Genomic DNA, 16337 nt, shown 5'->3' with positions numbered 1-16337 from the left:
CATTAGTAGCAAGTTACTTTCAACACATCCCATAACAGATAGATACAGCCCGTGAGTCCCCACAAGAAAGTGGAACATCCTGCTCTGGGACAGTTCCCCTGCTTTGTTATCCTGAAGTAATCTTATGTTGTCTATGCCTTGTTTTCTATGTTGATTTCTAAGGATTATCTACACACTTACACTTATTTTTCCCCCTACTTATCCCTCAAAACTTTCCTGGGTTATCACCTCCATCCCTTATACCTCAGATGGAGTTCATTACTTTTGTAACATATATATAGTGTGGGCATACTTCTATTGTCCACTGAATATTGCATTATGTCCATTTGTTCATGTGTCTGTCCCTACTACTCCGTGAGTCCTAGAGATGAGGACCCACTGTTATTTATCATTATATATCCTTTGCTTAACACTGTGCCTGGCTTAGAATTGCTGCTATACTTAATGTCTGGTAATCTGTGGAAATAGTTCTAGGATACATTATTTGTGAGAGAAATATGTCATTAATGATCTATAATGTGTGTGTGTGTATATATATATATCAGTGAAGAAATGATCAAAAGACTGCTACTATTTAATATAAAATTAAATTGTTTCGGGTGGGAGAAGAGGGAGAATGATGGGAGGAGAAAGAAAAAGGAAATAGTTTTTCCTTTTCACTTACCTGAGTTTGCTTGTGAAATATGATAAATTTCACTCCAGACTGATTGCAATTCAATGCTGAGGGGTTTGTGGTCATGACTTGCCAGCCTCATGGTGTTTAGCTTTCACTGCCATGTCAAGAGCAGATGACTTCGTTTCCTAAAAGCATGTTCTTGGAAACTCATGAAGACACTCATTAACTTTGGGGTTGTCTACCTATCAGTCATTCCTCCTTTCTCCTTCCTAACTGAACCCTGACTTTCTTTTGCCATCTACCCTATTTCTACATGGAGCATGTGTCTCTGTGGGTGGATTCCACCCCTGGATGAGGTATGGACCTGATTGATCAATCCCATCCTTCCTGCCAGTGATCAGTTCAAGAATGTGTATGTGCTGCAGTTTGGGCTAGTGATAAAACAGGAAAGGAAATGTGTATTGGGGAATTCTAGGAAAGTCTTCCCTTATCTTTTGGGAGAGTTTCCAGAAGTAGGCTCTCTCTGTCTTTCTCTGGAGGCTTTTGTATGCAGATGTGAGACTGAACTGCTGTTGCCAACTCACAGGGAGCCTGAGGATGAAGTTAACCCTCAGAAGAGGGCAGAATTAATGGAATTTGGGGGAAATCAAACCAGGGCTGGTAGATTAGGTCAACCATAGAACCCGCCCTTATGCTAGTTTTCCAGTTACATGAGTCAATAAATGTTCTCACTTTTTAAGCTAGTTTGATAAGCGTCTGCTGTGACTTGCAGCCTAAAGTGTTCTAACTTGTTAAAAAACACACACACAAACAAAAACACTTCTCTAATGTTGAATAGGTGGAAAGTGGAAACTAGGGCCAGTGAAAGACAATTTGGCAGGTAGGAGAACAAAAAAGTAGTTTCCTTAGACCAGAGCTTATTGAAACACAAATTGCTGGGACTCAGTCCCAGAGCTTCCAATTCAGTAGCTCTGGAGAAGGCCTGAGAATTTGCACCTTTAAAAAGTTCCACAATGGTGGTGTTGCTACTGGTTCAAGGACCACACTTTGAGAACCACTACCTTAGACTTCCAAGCATGCTGCCTTTTATGCCAGGATAGCCAAGAGTGGTGGGCAGGGCCATGGTGCCAAGAAGTGAACTCTAGCTGTTCATTGGAAGAGCCATGGAGCCCCTCAAAGCAGGTTGAGCAGGTTGAGCCCCTCAAAGCATAATGGTACAGAAGTTATCAAAACACTTTTTATTGTCTTTTTTTTTTTGAGATGGGGTCTCACTTTGTCGCCCAGGCTGGAGTGCAGTAGTGTGATCTCGGTTCACTGCAGTCTCCGCCTCCCAGGTTCAAGTGATCTTCCCACCTCAGCCTTCTGAGTAGCTGGGACTACATGTGCTTACCACTGTTCCTGGCTAAACTTTTTATTGTCTTCTTAAACTGTAAATTCCGTGAGGAGAGAGCATATGACTTGAATATCTTTATTCCTCATTGGATTTAACACACACTTCTAAGCACACTGTAGGCACTCAGTAATACAGAATTAACTCACTGGAAATAATTCTTGGTTAACTCACTGGAAAGAAAGCACTATTTGCCAAATTTTGTGGCTGGATGTTTTAAGGCAAGGGTAGGTACAATATAAGGAAGGCCAAAACTAGCCCAGGATGATGATTATGTAAATAAGAATTCACCTCCTTGCTAAGAAGTTCCAGCAACTTTTCCTTTAGGGAAAATGCAACACTTAGGTCTCATCTTTGAAACCTTTGGCTTTTGCTCTGAAAACCTGTCATCACCTATCTCTTTTTACTTTTCATACTAACCACAAAATAAATCTCTGATAGTACTGTACTAGTCTGTCAATGTTGCTTTTCCTTCAAGTATTTACTCCCTCTGTGGACACATCAACTCCAAGATTACAATCAGGGAAACCTCCTGTGTTTCAGATGAATAACAAACTATCACTCTGTAAGAGAAGAGAACTCCCTCTGCCCTTTATGTAGTTTGCATTCAGACAAATAACTGTTTCTTAAATGAGAAACATAATTGGTATTGTACAAGGGCTGGGAGTGCTCCCATGCTTTCTTCCAAGCAGCAAATAGTGGCCCCAGATGCATTGAGGCTCTGCCTCTGATTTGTAATGGAAGGAAATTGGCAGGTGTGGGGACTTCTCCCTGGCTGGAAGGATCTGCTTCCTCCAAGCCTCTGTTTAAACCAGGTGTTTGTTTACCTTGAGGCAGGGTCAGACAAGGGCTTCTTGGCTTTACCACTCTTTGCATTTCTTTTAATATCGAGTTTTGCCAAGTGATTCATACATGCTGGAAATGTAGAGAGGAATCTAAAGGAGTGGCATTTCCCTTAGCCAGGAATGGATTAAGACAGAAACATCAAATGTGATGGATGTGGTTCGACACATCCCTGTCCTTTCCAGTCATCCCACACCATGTACTGAGGCCTCTCCCATGGTTCCAGGCTTCTCCTGGGTCTAGCCAGCAGAAGGGGAGGGGACAGACTCTGTAAATATGTAAATACACAATAATCGTCAAACTGTAGGCCTTTATAGTGGCATTTCTCCAATAATATAATTGAGTTTTGATTTGGAGCAAATTGATGGTACTCTTTGCACACTATATATTTGCCCTTTTCCTTCCTTCCTTCCTTCCTTCCTTCCTTCCTTCCTTCCTTCCTTCCTTCCTTCCTTCCTTCTTTCCTTCCTTCCTTCTTTCCTTCCTTCCTTCTTTCCTTCCTTCCTTCCTTCCTTCCTTCTTTCCTTCCTTCCTTCTTTCCTTCCTTCCTTCTTCCTGTCCTGTCCTGTCCTGTCTTTGTCTTTGTCTTTGTCCAGACAGAGTCTTGCTCTGTTGCCCAAGCTGGAGTGCAGTGACGCAATCTCGGCTCATTGCAACCTCGGCCTCCCAGGTTCAAGCAATTCTGCCTCAGCCTCCCGAGTAGCTGGGACTACAGGTACATGCCACCATACCTGGCCAATTTCTTTTGTATTTTAGTAGAGATGGGGTTTCACTATGTTGCCCAGGCTGGTCTTGAACTCCTGAGCTTAGGCAATCCACCCACCTTGGCCTCCCAAAGTGTTAGGATTACAGGCATGAGCCACTGCGCCTGGCCTGCCCTTATATTTCTACAAGTTACTAGAAATAAATTTTAAATGAAACACTTCTTATTTAGGGAGTCAGAGCAAAAACTACAATAAATTTGATTAAGAAGACTCACTCAAATATACAGAGGTATGAGTTTAATATGGTGCTTCTGAAAGATTGGACTTTGTTGTGAAGTATCATAAAATGTAACTATTAAGCTGAGAGGTTAAAACATGATAAAGAGGTTCTGCAGATCAAGAGATTTCACAAAGCTTTTTCTCAAATGCTCTCCCCATACTCTCAAAAATATCATCAGCAGTAATTTAACTGTCATCCGGTGTCTTGTCATATTACAGGAGAGAATGGGGATAAATCTTTTCATATCTTTGTAGGAGTACGCATTGGATACCACCTCAAGCGGGGCCTTCTGGGGACTCCCCACCTAAATACCCAAATTATAGGACACTTTACAAAGTGTTGAGAATAACCTCAAGTTTCCTCAGGTTCTCTGACAATTTCTCTTCCAGCCCAGGCTGATTTCTTGTTGAGGTCATACATTTCTTGTTGAGGATGATAGAAGCTGGATATTTCCCTTTTGTATCTCTTTTAAATCTGCTTGGTTCTTTTTAAAAAATAGTATCTTATTCCTTTCTCCTGTTTTTAATTCCCTGTTTTACTTATAAAAATAGTTTAAAACCAGCTTGTTTTACAGCCCTTCCTGATAATTCTATTATGCTGTTCATATTTTGCTGTTTTCTGCTGAGCCTTGATTATGGAGCTGTGTTTCCCCAGGTGTTTTGTGAGTTAGGGTTGCAAGCTTTTGTTATCTGTGAGAATCCTGTGTGACCTTATTTGAGAATGTGTTTTTACCAAGAGGCTTCTTGTTTTCTTCTGCCAGAACCTCAGCAATGATATCTGGGAATGCATTTTTATGTTAATTTATCTGCAGGGTTTACCTGCCTTTGTAGTAGTGTAAATCTGTATCTCAAACCCACATGAAGGCAGGCCTGTGGTTATAAATTCTCAGAGGAAATTTTTTTCCCTTCACCCAGAGTTCAGCCTGAGATAGAGGAGGTTCCTTGTTGCTTACTTCTGTGGGTGGATTTTTTTTTTTTCCAGTCCATTTGTTTTCAGAGGATATAGACCTCTAGGGTCCTGGTTCAACATAAGAATCTCAGTTTTATCACCCTACCTTTTGGCCACTCTGTCATTTACACACAAGACTTTTTGTTACTTAGATTGGCAGTGACATTTAGAATTACAAAAGTTTGAGTACTTGTTTTTCAGATTTCTCTTTGTTTTGGGACTTTGAGGGTTTCATTTTTCATTCCTGAGAGTTTATATATTTAAAAAATTGTCAATTATATTTTATGCAGCATTTCCAGGTGTTTGGTGGCAGGCGTATTTCAAGATATTTAGTCTACTTTTAGCAAGAAAAAAAAAGGAAGAGAGTAAGCATTCATAAATGTCATAAATGCTAGTCAAAAGTGACTCTGGTTATTTTAATAGTTGTGTTCTTCCTAATTCCTGGTTCCTTGACCAGTGTCCCATTGTGGTTGAGAATCCAACATCCATTCCACTCTGCTCCAAACCAATGGTTCACAAACTTAAGCACATCTGAATCTCTTGGAATTCTTATTAAAACACAGATTGCTGTGCTGCTGTGCTTCATCTGTAGAGATTCTGATCCAGTAAGTCTGGAGTGGGTCCTAATAGTTTGCATTTTTCTCAAGTGCTGCTGGTGGCCTGGGGACCACAATATAAGAATCAGTCATGATAATCCTATTCTTTCCACTTGAGACTAGTTTAGGAATGGGCATATGATCTAAATCTACCAGAAGGGATGAGGGGAAGTCTGCTGGGGGCTTCCAGGAAAGGTTACCTCAATCCTGAGAAAAAGGCATAGGAAAAAATGGTTCTGTTTTCCTCTGGGCATTGTCATGTAAGGGCATGATGCCTAGAACTATCACAGGCCTCTTACCTTCCTCGTGAGAATGAAGCTAATCTAGGGTAGAGGGCAGAGCCAGGACAGCAGAGAAGGAATCCTGATAGCTCTTACTTGGCTAGGTCCTGCCCTACTTCTGTTATTTCATTATGTGAGATACTCCATAATTAGAAAAAAAAATTAAAATTGACATGAGTCAGGGTTTTCTGGTTACCTGCAGCCCCAAAGATTCTAAGTGGTACAGCTATCATATGGGTATGTTGAGTCTTATTACCTGCCACCCCCAGCTACAGAGTGAAAAAGTTAGTTCATTTCAAATTATGTTTTTTGTTTCTTTTTTTGAACTACTGATTTTCTGTGACACTATTTTTCTCCACTTTACCCCACCACACACACAGTCTCACCCAGCCCTCTGGGAATATGCTGTAACACTTCAAAATTGTAAATCTCTTGAAGGGAGGCCGCTACTCCAAACTTGCATCTCACTTCCACATGTGGGACTGCAGGATCCATTTCTAGTTGAATGCATGACGACAGTTTTACAGGAAGTCTTCTTCCTTGTATTCCCTTTTTATATATTGCTGTTTTCTGGCAGCCCTAGCTAATTAATAACTTAATCTGTCTCTCTTTAGACTCAGTTCCAATTTTTAGAATTTCCCAATCAAGTCAACATTGATTTTATTGGAATTTCAAATATACCCTGCCCTCCTGTGTTATATTTTTGCTGGAAAGAATTGTAGCAGGAATCAAGCCTCATGATGCAAATGCCTGAATCCTGAATTGTGACCAGGATTGCAAAGAAAATAAAAATGTAGCTCTCAAGGGAGTTGAACTAGCTTAGCACCTCCACGTGGAATCTCAGAATGAGAACAGTGATTTTTTTTCCCCTCCTCTTCTGTTTAATCCTAGTTTGGACAGCTCTTTATTCAGAACGTCAAGGACTGTTGACAGTTGAATAAAAAGGGTGGAGGCTCATGGGATTGTTAATGAGATACAAAGCCACCTTGAAATAAAAATAAATTTCTCTCTGTTGGCTCCTCTGGCCATGGAGAGGTGAGTTAAGAACCTCAAACCAATTTCTATTGACAAGTATTCTTATCATGGTAAACAGCGCAATGCACATTTTTGTTGACTTCTGAGGAAGAAGGCCAAGGGCTTCCAATTGTGTGATATCTTCCCAGCAGATAGCTGGGCTAAGGTAAACAAATTGCACTGATGTGGCATGAGGCACACTATCTGGTCAGAGAATAAAGTTCCTAGTTATAGTTAACATACAGCATTTTTCATAAAATTAAATTTTCAGCCCACAAATTCAGGCAAGTATTTATTTCCTGATATCAAATGCTTTTTCCTACTTTCTCTCCAATCCTAATAATTTATCTAGACCAGTTCATAGTTCATGCCCTCTTTTGAAGCCTTGCCTGACAACCCAAGCTAGAAATGATATTTCTTTTGAGTGCCTGGAGAACTAGTGTCCCTATTCTTGTCTTATTTTGCAAACTTGACTATACAGCTCTTTGAAGGCAGGAATTATATAATATCTTTTCTTGTATTATCCACACAAGGTCCACTACAGTGTTTTGCACATAGTAGTTGCTCAATAAATGTTGGTTGGTTGGTTGATTCTTTTTTGTTTGTTTGTTTTTGAGACAGAGTTTTGCTCCATTGCCTAGACCGGAGTATAGTGGCGTGCTCTCGGCTCACTGCACTTGTGCTTCCTGGGCTCAAGTGATTATCCTGCCTCAGCCTCCTGAGTAGCTGGGACTACAGGCACATGCCACCACACCTGGCTAATGTTTGTGTTTTCAGTAGAGATGGGTTTTCACCGTGTTGGCCAGACTGGTCTAGAACTCCTGACCTCAAGTGATCTGCCCACCTTGGCCTCCCAAAGTGCTGGGATTATAGGTGTGAGCCACTGAGCTCGGCTGGTTGATTTTTTATTTCTGTGAAGTATACAACACTGTAGATTTAGAAATCATCTAAGAAGAGGGTTTTCTCACATAGAGCCTGTGGATGCGCATCAAGCCTTCTGGAAATTTATTGAAATTAAATGCAAAGTAGACATTTTCTTGGGAGAGGGACCATAGCTGTCAACAGAATCACAAAGGGGTTCTTGATTCATTTCCAAATGAGGAGAATTACTGAACTAGGCTATTCCTTTTCTTTTCTTCTTGACAAAACTATTAGTAGGTCTCCAGATGTTGATGATACTGTCATGACTTCACAAATATTATAGCAGTAAGAGTTCTCTTGGGGATACCTCAGTTCCCATTTTTAACTGTTGTTCCTGAAAGAGAAATGGAGATTAAATTGAATTCATGTGCTGTGATTAGACTGATTGTATTTTTTAAATTGCACACCATTAAAAGGACTGTGTTCTCAAGTTCTGGTAGAGACAGTATATCATGGTAGTTAGATGTATGAACTCAGAGCCAAGCCTGTGCTTATATCTCAGCTCTGTTACTTACTAGCTGTGTGACCTTGGGCAAATTACTTAAACCTTCCCAGTCTCAGTTTCTTCATCTGTAAGATGAAAATAGTTACGGTGATCTACCTTTCAGGGTTGCTCTGAGGATTAAATGAATCAATGCATGAAAAACATTTAAAACAGTGCTTTGCACACATATTAACAGTAAACATAATGTAAGTGTTAGCTATTAATATTGCTGATGCTTTTGTTGTTGTTCAACTCTAGCTCTCATTTTCATGAATACAGATTAGCCATGGTAATTGTATCTTCTGCAGCCCTTCTCACCACCAAATTCTCTTCTGGGTCATCACATTGAGGTCAGATCAGATTGTTGAATTATTTTGCAGAAATTATGTGTTTTTATTGTGTGCTAGGTATAATTCTAAGTTTTCTTGCTTGAGTTTGCTTGGCATTTTGAAATCAAGTTCTCACACTCTGAGGGTATTTAAGTCATTTAAAGATTACCAGGCTAGAGAATCAAGATCCTTTGAATTTCAGTGAATGTACTTTTTTATCCCATGAAATATTTTTTTAAAAAAATATTAACAAAAATATTCTTTATTCTAAGAAAACCTTTTAGTTGAGTCTTTTAGTCATCTTTACAGTTGTAGTTAACTTGGAAAAGGATAAAATGAAATGCAAAGGATTCCGACAGATTGAAGTCACTACTGCCTGGAATTAATTCTTTCCATTAGCTTTAAGATTAACCCCTTTAAAATGATGAAAGGTTTTAATTAATCCTAGAATTTTTAATCCCCATCTTTGGGAGAAGCAGAAAAAATACTGAAGTGATTTTTGTAGGGGGAGGGCTTATGTTAAATGAGGCAGTTTGTCAGATTTTACTTTTATGAGTTGACTGGCAAGCATTTGAGAAGGGAGGGTGTTTTTTAGAAGGCTGTGCTGCAGCAGATTCCTCAGCTAAGTACACATCCTGTGATATTTCCCCCACTCTTCCCTGATCAGTGAAATTGCAGTTAAACAACTAATATCAACTGCTCCATTTCCATGATCGTCAGAGCCTATGGAATTAGAATTACATATTTAAGGAGGAGAAAATTTTCCACTTGATGTCTAGGATAATGAACAGTGATGGAAATTGGGGTTATGAGGAGTCAGGATATATATATTAGTCAGAATGTCAGCAGGCAATAGTTGATACCTGAAAATTGGGTAATTTTCAGAGTTAACACTAAATTTATAAAGGTGTGGGCAGGGTATAGGAAAAGTACAAAGGGTAGTGCAGTATTCTTAGGCTAGTAAGATGAGGGCAGTGTCTTTCCATCCCTGGGTCTGAACTGGCAAGACAGACAGGCAAGCAATAACTATATTCCAAGAAGGGAAGGAGGGAGGGTGGAAGAGAGAAGAGAGAGAAGGTTGAGAACTAGTCGTGTGGGGAAGGCCTCTGATGAGAGCTGTGACCTCTGGTCTAAGTCAAAGTATGTTGGCAAACTAGAGGAAGGCTTCAGGGAGAGGAAGGGATAAATGCCCTAACCTCACTCTTCTCTTTTCCTGATCTCAAGCCAGTGGTCCTGTATGAGCCCAATACAAGCCAGAGGGCAGAGGGCAGAACTTGCAGCAAATATCATTCTGGGATCATTTTGTACCATACTTTATTCATGTTCTCTTTCCCTGGATGCCTCCAACTCTCACCCAAGTGCTTACATTTATGTGCCTTCCTCTTATTCCTGCTTCCACATGCTCCATACTGGCTGACACCTAGAGCAGATCATTTTAAATACCCCTCCCCTTGCTTATACAGGACAAAATTATTTTCGATAATGATAAGTCATAATGATTGTTTTTTTTTTGACTCATCCTTAAGTTTCACAACAAATATAATTGACAATTTTAAAAGACTAAATTACAATGTTGACATTGTTCAAATTTGGTAAAATATTTCATCTCATTATACATATCAAATTTTCATTTACCAAACAAAAATATTTCACTTTGTGGTTCCTTCTCTGTTTCACTGTGATATGGTTTGGTTGTGTCCCCACCCAAAATCTCATCTCGAATTACAATCCCAAAATCCCCACATGTCAAGAGCAGGACAGGCGGATGTAACTGAATCATGGGGGCAGTTTCCCCCATACAGTTCTTGTGATAGTGAGTGAGTTCTCACGAGATCTAATGGTTCTATAACCGGCATTTCCCCTGCTAGCACCCATTCTGTCTCCTGCCACCCTGTGAAGAGGTGCCTTCTGCCATGATTGTAAGTTTCCTGAGGCCTCCCCAGTCGTGCAGAACTGTGATAAGATTACCCAGTCTTCTGTATTTCTTCATAGCAGCATGAGAATGGACTAATATACACTGTTTTAATTTTAAACATAAATTAAAAATTCCATGTGTCCATGAAGAATGACAGAACTGATGTAACTCAGGTTTCGGTTATTCCTTTTGAAAATCAGTTTCTAATCTACTGTTTAAATAAGGAATAGGTAGCACTCTGGAGGCCAGAGGCAGGAACTGCTCCTGCAGCAAACTTGAATGGTTCTAGACCCTAAGAATGTATCCTGGGAAGGAGTGTAGCTGACTTTAAGTGTGTCAGGACTGATTGTGTAACTAGAAGCTCTCTGAATTAGCTTCCATATAGAATACAATTTTTTGTTTGTTTGTTTTGAGACAGAGTCTTGCTCTGTTGCCCAGGTGGGAGTGTAGTGGTGTGATCTTGGCTCACCGCAGCCTCTGCCTCCTGAGTTCGGGCAATTCTCCTGCCTCAGCCTCCCGAGTAGCTAAGATTACAAGCACGTGCCACCATGCCCAGCTAATTTTTGAATTTTTAGTAGAGACAGGGGTTCATTATGTTGGCCAGGCTGGTCTTGAACTCCTGACCTCATGATCTGCCCACCTTGGCCTCCCAAAGTGCTGGGATTACAGGCATGAGCCACTGTGCCTGGCGAATATAATGTTTTTATAAAGAAAATTTTAAAAAGAGAGAGAATTGGAGGCTTACATATATATTGTTAAAATTGCAGTAATTCTTAGTTAGCCAAGGTGTTAATAAAAAGCAGGTTGACTTTTTGTCAGTTTATTATGTTTTAAAATTCTCCACAAACAATTCACTCCCTTATTGTCTGTACCCTGGGCACAGCAAAGTAAGGTAGAAAAGGAAGAGAGAGTGAATCTAGGGGCAGCAGCAAGGCAGCTTACCCAGGACATTAAGTTATAAATTGAGAACTTTCCAAGTCATTCCTTATCTGTTTTCATGAAGTTGTCAAGCCCATTAGTGTGTTATCCTTACAGATTTTTGTGACAGCAATGTACTTGTGGTGAGTGCTTGAGTGGGGATGATTATAACAAAATGGAAGAAAGATCTATAATTCTACATAACAAATGAAAACCTTGGAAGTTCTCTTTTTGCTGTAAGACTGCTTCCTAGAGCTTGTGGCAAATGCAATTCTGGATCATTTTGTACCATATTTTATTCACATTCTCCTTCCCTGGATGTCACCAACTCTCACCCAAGTGCCTCCATTTGTTTGCTTTCCTCATCTTCTTGCGTCCACATGTCACAAGACAAGCTGCTTCCTTTTTCCATCTTGGCTTTCCTTTCCCATCCCCTTCTTGGCTACCCCTGTTTCCTTCTTATTTCTTCACTGGACCAGACATGAATTTGTTCTGGGAACTTTTACTAATCTATGGAAAAGGTTGTTAATAGGCTTCATGTCAGATGTTCAGTTGCTTAGTAACTCAAAGAACTTCCTGCCAAGTTTATGTTCAGAGAATTAGACAAACCATCCAGTCCCCACTGTTCTCAGGCCTGGGCTGCATCAGCTCTGCAGCTCGGCTGTGTGTGAGGAGATCCCCACACAGGCTCAGAAAGGAGCCTCAGCCTCCACAGAGCAGTGAGTGTGAGAGCAGAGTCTGAGCCTACCTGGCCCGGTCTGAAGAGGACCTGGGGAGGCTGACCTGAACAGAGGTGCAGGCATGTTTTCAGAGTTCCTAAAACTGATATTTACTGCATGTTAGTGAGGTGGTTTGAATTTTTTCAGTTTCTCTGCTTCTTCCTTTGTTCCACTTCCTGATCCATGTCTCCTTCTCATTTCAGTTCCTAGTGTTTTTCAGGAAACCCGTAGTTTTAGACTTACAGGCTCTCTATCAAATGGTACCATGTAACCTTAGAGCAGTGGCATAGTACTCATCTCTTGTTGCCAACCTCCACAAACACACAGAAACCATGCAAAATCCCCAAGGATTCTGGATTAGGATATACCAACCTGCAGGAGAAGGGTTTCTACACTGGTAGGAGGAATGAATCTCGGTAAAATAATTGCTTTTAATGACCGCTAGGAGTTTAGAAACATCCTATGGCACAGCAAAGAGTTTCCTTGCTGAATCGCAGATGGTGTTTATTGCCAGATGATGTGCAGAAAAGTGCCAGATGATTAGGCTCTTTCTAGGGGATGTCAGAATCTTCTATAACCCACACAAATAATTGGCCTTCTAACACCCCTAAACTGTAACGCAAGGGAGGTTGGAAAACTTCTAAGAAGGTAGTTATCATGGCATGAGTAAAAATTTCTGTTTGGCACACCATGGCTAGCAGTGGGAAGTGGATGGTTGAATAAGAACTCCTCCAAGACTCTGGCTGGCTGGGAGCCAGGATTCTTCAACTGGAAATGAACGGGGAAGGAGGGGAAAAGAACAAAAATCTGCTGAGGGATAATAAAAATTTTAATGATTCGTCAAATGTTGCATTGTCTTGTAAATATAGTTGTAAATTTAACTTCAAAATGACTTTTACTCAATTGGGTCAGAGACTTAAAAATGATTAAAAGAAAGGAATAGGTTTCAGATTAGCAATGATATTTGTACAAAAAGAATTTCAGTGTTCAGAGTAACTGATGGACTCTGGTTTTGGGTGATGGTTTTACTTACTGGAAGCTTATATATAATTATATAATTTATAATATATAATTTATAATTTATAAAATCATATAATTTTCAATGAGCAACCACTCTAAACATAAGGATGAGGTATCAGCTGTGGAGGTATCAGCTGTGGAGTTTTTCCTAAGAATACCAGTAAATTGACCTGACCTTAGTCTGTTATTGTGACCAGAGTTACTATACTTTGCTCTAGTCTAGAAATATCTCCAAGTAGGTATGTATAGGGAAGGTAGATGATCTTTGTGCCTTCACTCTAATGGTCTTGTAGTAGGAATGTAGATCATGGTTTGGTGGAGGGATATTGGTGAAGGGTGGGGTTTTCTTATCCATGGCAAGGAAAATGCTGGTGGAAGTCTTCATGTGTGGGATGATTAGTTGATATAACCGAATAAGATTAGTTTATATAGGCCGGGCATGGTGATTCACCCCTATATTGTCTGTAATCCCAGCACTTTGGGAGGCTGATGCAGGTGGATCACCTGAGGTCAGGAGTTTGATACCAGCCTGGCCAACATGGCGAAACCCTGTCTCTACTAAAAATACAAAAATTAGCCAGGCGTGGTGGCATACGCTTGTAATCCCAGCTACTCAGGAGGCTAAGGCAGGAGAATCACTTGAGGCGGAGGTTGCAGTGAGCTAAGATTGCGCCACTGCACTCCAGCCCGTGCCACAGAGCAAGACTCCGTCTCAAAAAAACAAAAAAAAAAGATTAGTTCATATACCCAATTTCACCTTTGAAAATGCCAGCTACCTAGATGACTAGGATATGTTTGAAGAGAGTTAGATACAGGCTTAGACATATCTTAGAGACTACAGAATTACATAGATGACAAAGGAGCCAAGAATTCTTGAACTGAAACAGATGAATTAGAGAGAAAAATACTTTTTCTCCCCTTTAAAGGCTAGACTAGTGTATAAAAGTTATAAAAGCAGACTTGGGTACGTTTCAAGGTGATTCAAAACTGAACCATCTTCTTCAGAAAACAGTAGCCCCTTATCCTTAAACATGTTCCAGGAATCTTGAAATGGTGATTCCTTCCTTGGGAAGGAGGTTGACAGATGGCTTCTGAGTTCCTTTCTAGCTGAAATTGTGTGATTCTCATTAAAAAGTTTTTCCTTACATTCAAAATGCATTTCATATACTGATATGGCCTAACAACAAAGGTTTTCTTCCTCTTCTAATTTGAAACTGACAATAAAACTTGTAAACAGTTTGAAAGGTAATAAATTTCTACATGTTCCAACTGATGTCAGATGCTCATCTCTTAAAGACCAGAACTTCAGAGGCATTCCAGGAGAGTCCACTTGGCTTACTCACTTCTCTTGATTATGTATGAGGACTAAACTCTGACCTTTTTTTTTCTTATTTTGCCCAAATCCTACCTAAGGAACCTAGGGAGTCACACCCTGCAAACCATAAAGTCTCATCAGAGGGATTTTATTTAATCCTGTATAATGTGGCCTGCTTTCCAACTTGACTCTGGCATAACATCACGTAACAAATAAGGAAGGAAATCAAAATATTTTAACCCCAAATATATTTCCTTGTCATATCTTGAAATTACCATGCAAAGTCACCTCTTGTGGGAAAAATCTACATTCTGTAGAGAATCCCCTTTCCCTCCTCCTTTTTTTTCTTTCCAGATCCAGGAGATAATCAACTAAGAGTCAGGCACCCTTTTAAGTCCAATAAGAAACACTTTCTAACCTATTCTCTCTGAAGTCTGCTATCTGCACAATAAAACTTGATCTCCATACCCCTTTATCCTAACCCAGATATTTCCTTTCTGTTGATCCCAGGTCTTTAGATAAACTCAACACATTGTCAACCAGAAAAAATTTAAATTTTACCTATATCCTGGAAGCTCTCCACTTTGAGTTGTCCTGCCTTTCCAAACCAATGTACATCTTAAATATATTAGACTGATTTCTCATGTCTCCCCAAAATGTATAAAATCAGGCTGTGCCCTAGCCACCTCAGGCACATGTTCTCAGGACCTCCTAAGGGCTGTGTTACAGGCCATGGTCACTCACATTTGGCTAAAAATAAATCTCTTCGAATATTTTATAGAGTTTGACTCTTTTCATTGACAAATATAATGAGACTTTTTAAAAAGATTATTATTAAGATAACAAATGTTCCTTAAGTGAGAAAGAGCAAACTATTTAGATATTTATGGGGTAAAGTAAATCCCAATTTATTGCCTATAGGTAGACCATATTAATAGGTTTATTTTTATTTTTGTTTTTTACTTTTTAATTATTTTGGGATACTCTTAACTTCAGATGATGTTTGTTAGAAAGATTTTTTAAAAATTTAGATTTCATAAAATAATCTTAGTTGAAAACAACTAAATCACACTGTGCTTTTTAAATGGTTAATTCAAGCATAAATTGTAAGTGAATCTGTGCTCAACCATGCATAACTTCAACTAGTATCCATTAATATCTAAGAAGCTGATTTGAAACTCTGAGTATATGAGAGGGAATTGTCAGCTATCAGCCTCACTATAAAGCAGTGATTTTCAACCAGGAGTGATTTTGCTCCTTATAGGACATTTGGCAATATCAAGAGACATTTCTGTTTGTAATGCTGGAGAAGTTGTGGCATCTAGTGGGTAGAGGCCACAGGTACTACAACTAGACATTCTACAATGCACAGGATAGCTCTCCACAACAAAGAATTTTCTGGTCCCAAATGTCAAAAGTGCCAAGGTTGAGAAATCCTGCTATATAGGTTGATATGGGCTGTTCATTGATGGAATATCCTTCTCCATCAATATCTTTAGGTATTTCCTTTAGATTTGATGAGATTCCAACCTGCTGATTGCACTCTGGGAATTGAATGGAGAAGGCAGGATTTAAACATTTAATAAGCATATGTTGACCTAATTTCCCAGTGTAGGGTAAGGTGTCCCTGCCTTCAACATTGGTATCCTTTTATCTAGAGACCCTCTATTTTATTCTCTGCATAGAGAGGCAGACTCCCAAGAGAAGGAATCTGGGGTTTTAGCTGATTCTTAAATTGGCTTCCAGGTGATTATCTTAGGTTTAGGCCCACCTTCACCCTTCTTCCAGGGGAACAAGATGTCATCAGTTTTGGGCATTTGGGGGCTCTACCTGTAAATTTGATTGACTCTCAGTTTCCCCACTGCCAGTTTAGGATTTAGCTTTCTTAGATCTGCTAAATCAGTTACTTCTTGCCCATTTATTTTCTGGTTTCCAAATCCTCTTGTTGTTACCATCTCTCTTACTCTCTCTCCTTTTTTTTAATTATTTAGTGATATTTTTATGGGTTTTGGGAGGTAGCAGAGGCTAATGAGAACATTTGATC

At 39.7% G+C, this 16337-nt stretch overlaps 1 protein-coding gene across 1 annotated transcript in view; it reads left to right on the top strand.

Annotated features, from left to right (window-relative positions):
• The window catches only part of AKAP6 (A kinase (PRKA) anchor protein 6), a 520177-nt gene that overhangs the window by 65196 nt on the left and 438644 nt on the right, over positions 1 to 16337 (top strand). The window contains exon 2 of the mRNA XM_011999517.1: positions 6550 to 6693. The gene's annotated coding sequence lies outside the window, so the exon portion shown is untranslated. The remainder of the gene's footprint in view (positions 1 to 6549; positions 6694 to 16337) is intronic.

The sequence above is a fragment of the Mandrillus leucophaeus genome, unplaced genomic scaffold (assembly GCF_000951045.1).
Source record: "Mandrillus leucophaeus isolate KB7577 unplaced genomic scaffold, Mleu.le_1.0 Scaffold596, whole genome shotgun sequence".
Lineage (NCBI taxonomy): Eukaryota > Metazoa > Chordata > Mammalia > Primates > Cercopithecidae > Mandrillus > Mandrillus leucophaeus.
The sequence above is the reverse complement of the archived record's forward strand: the minus strand, read 5'-3'. Positions and strand labels throughout refer to the sequence as shown.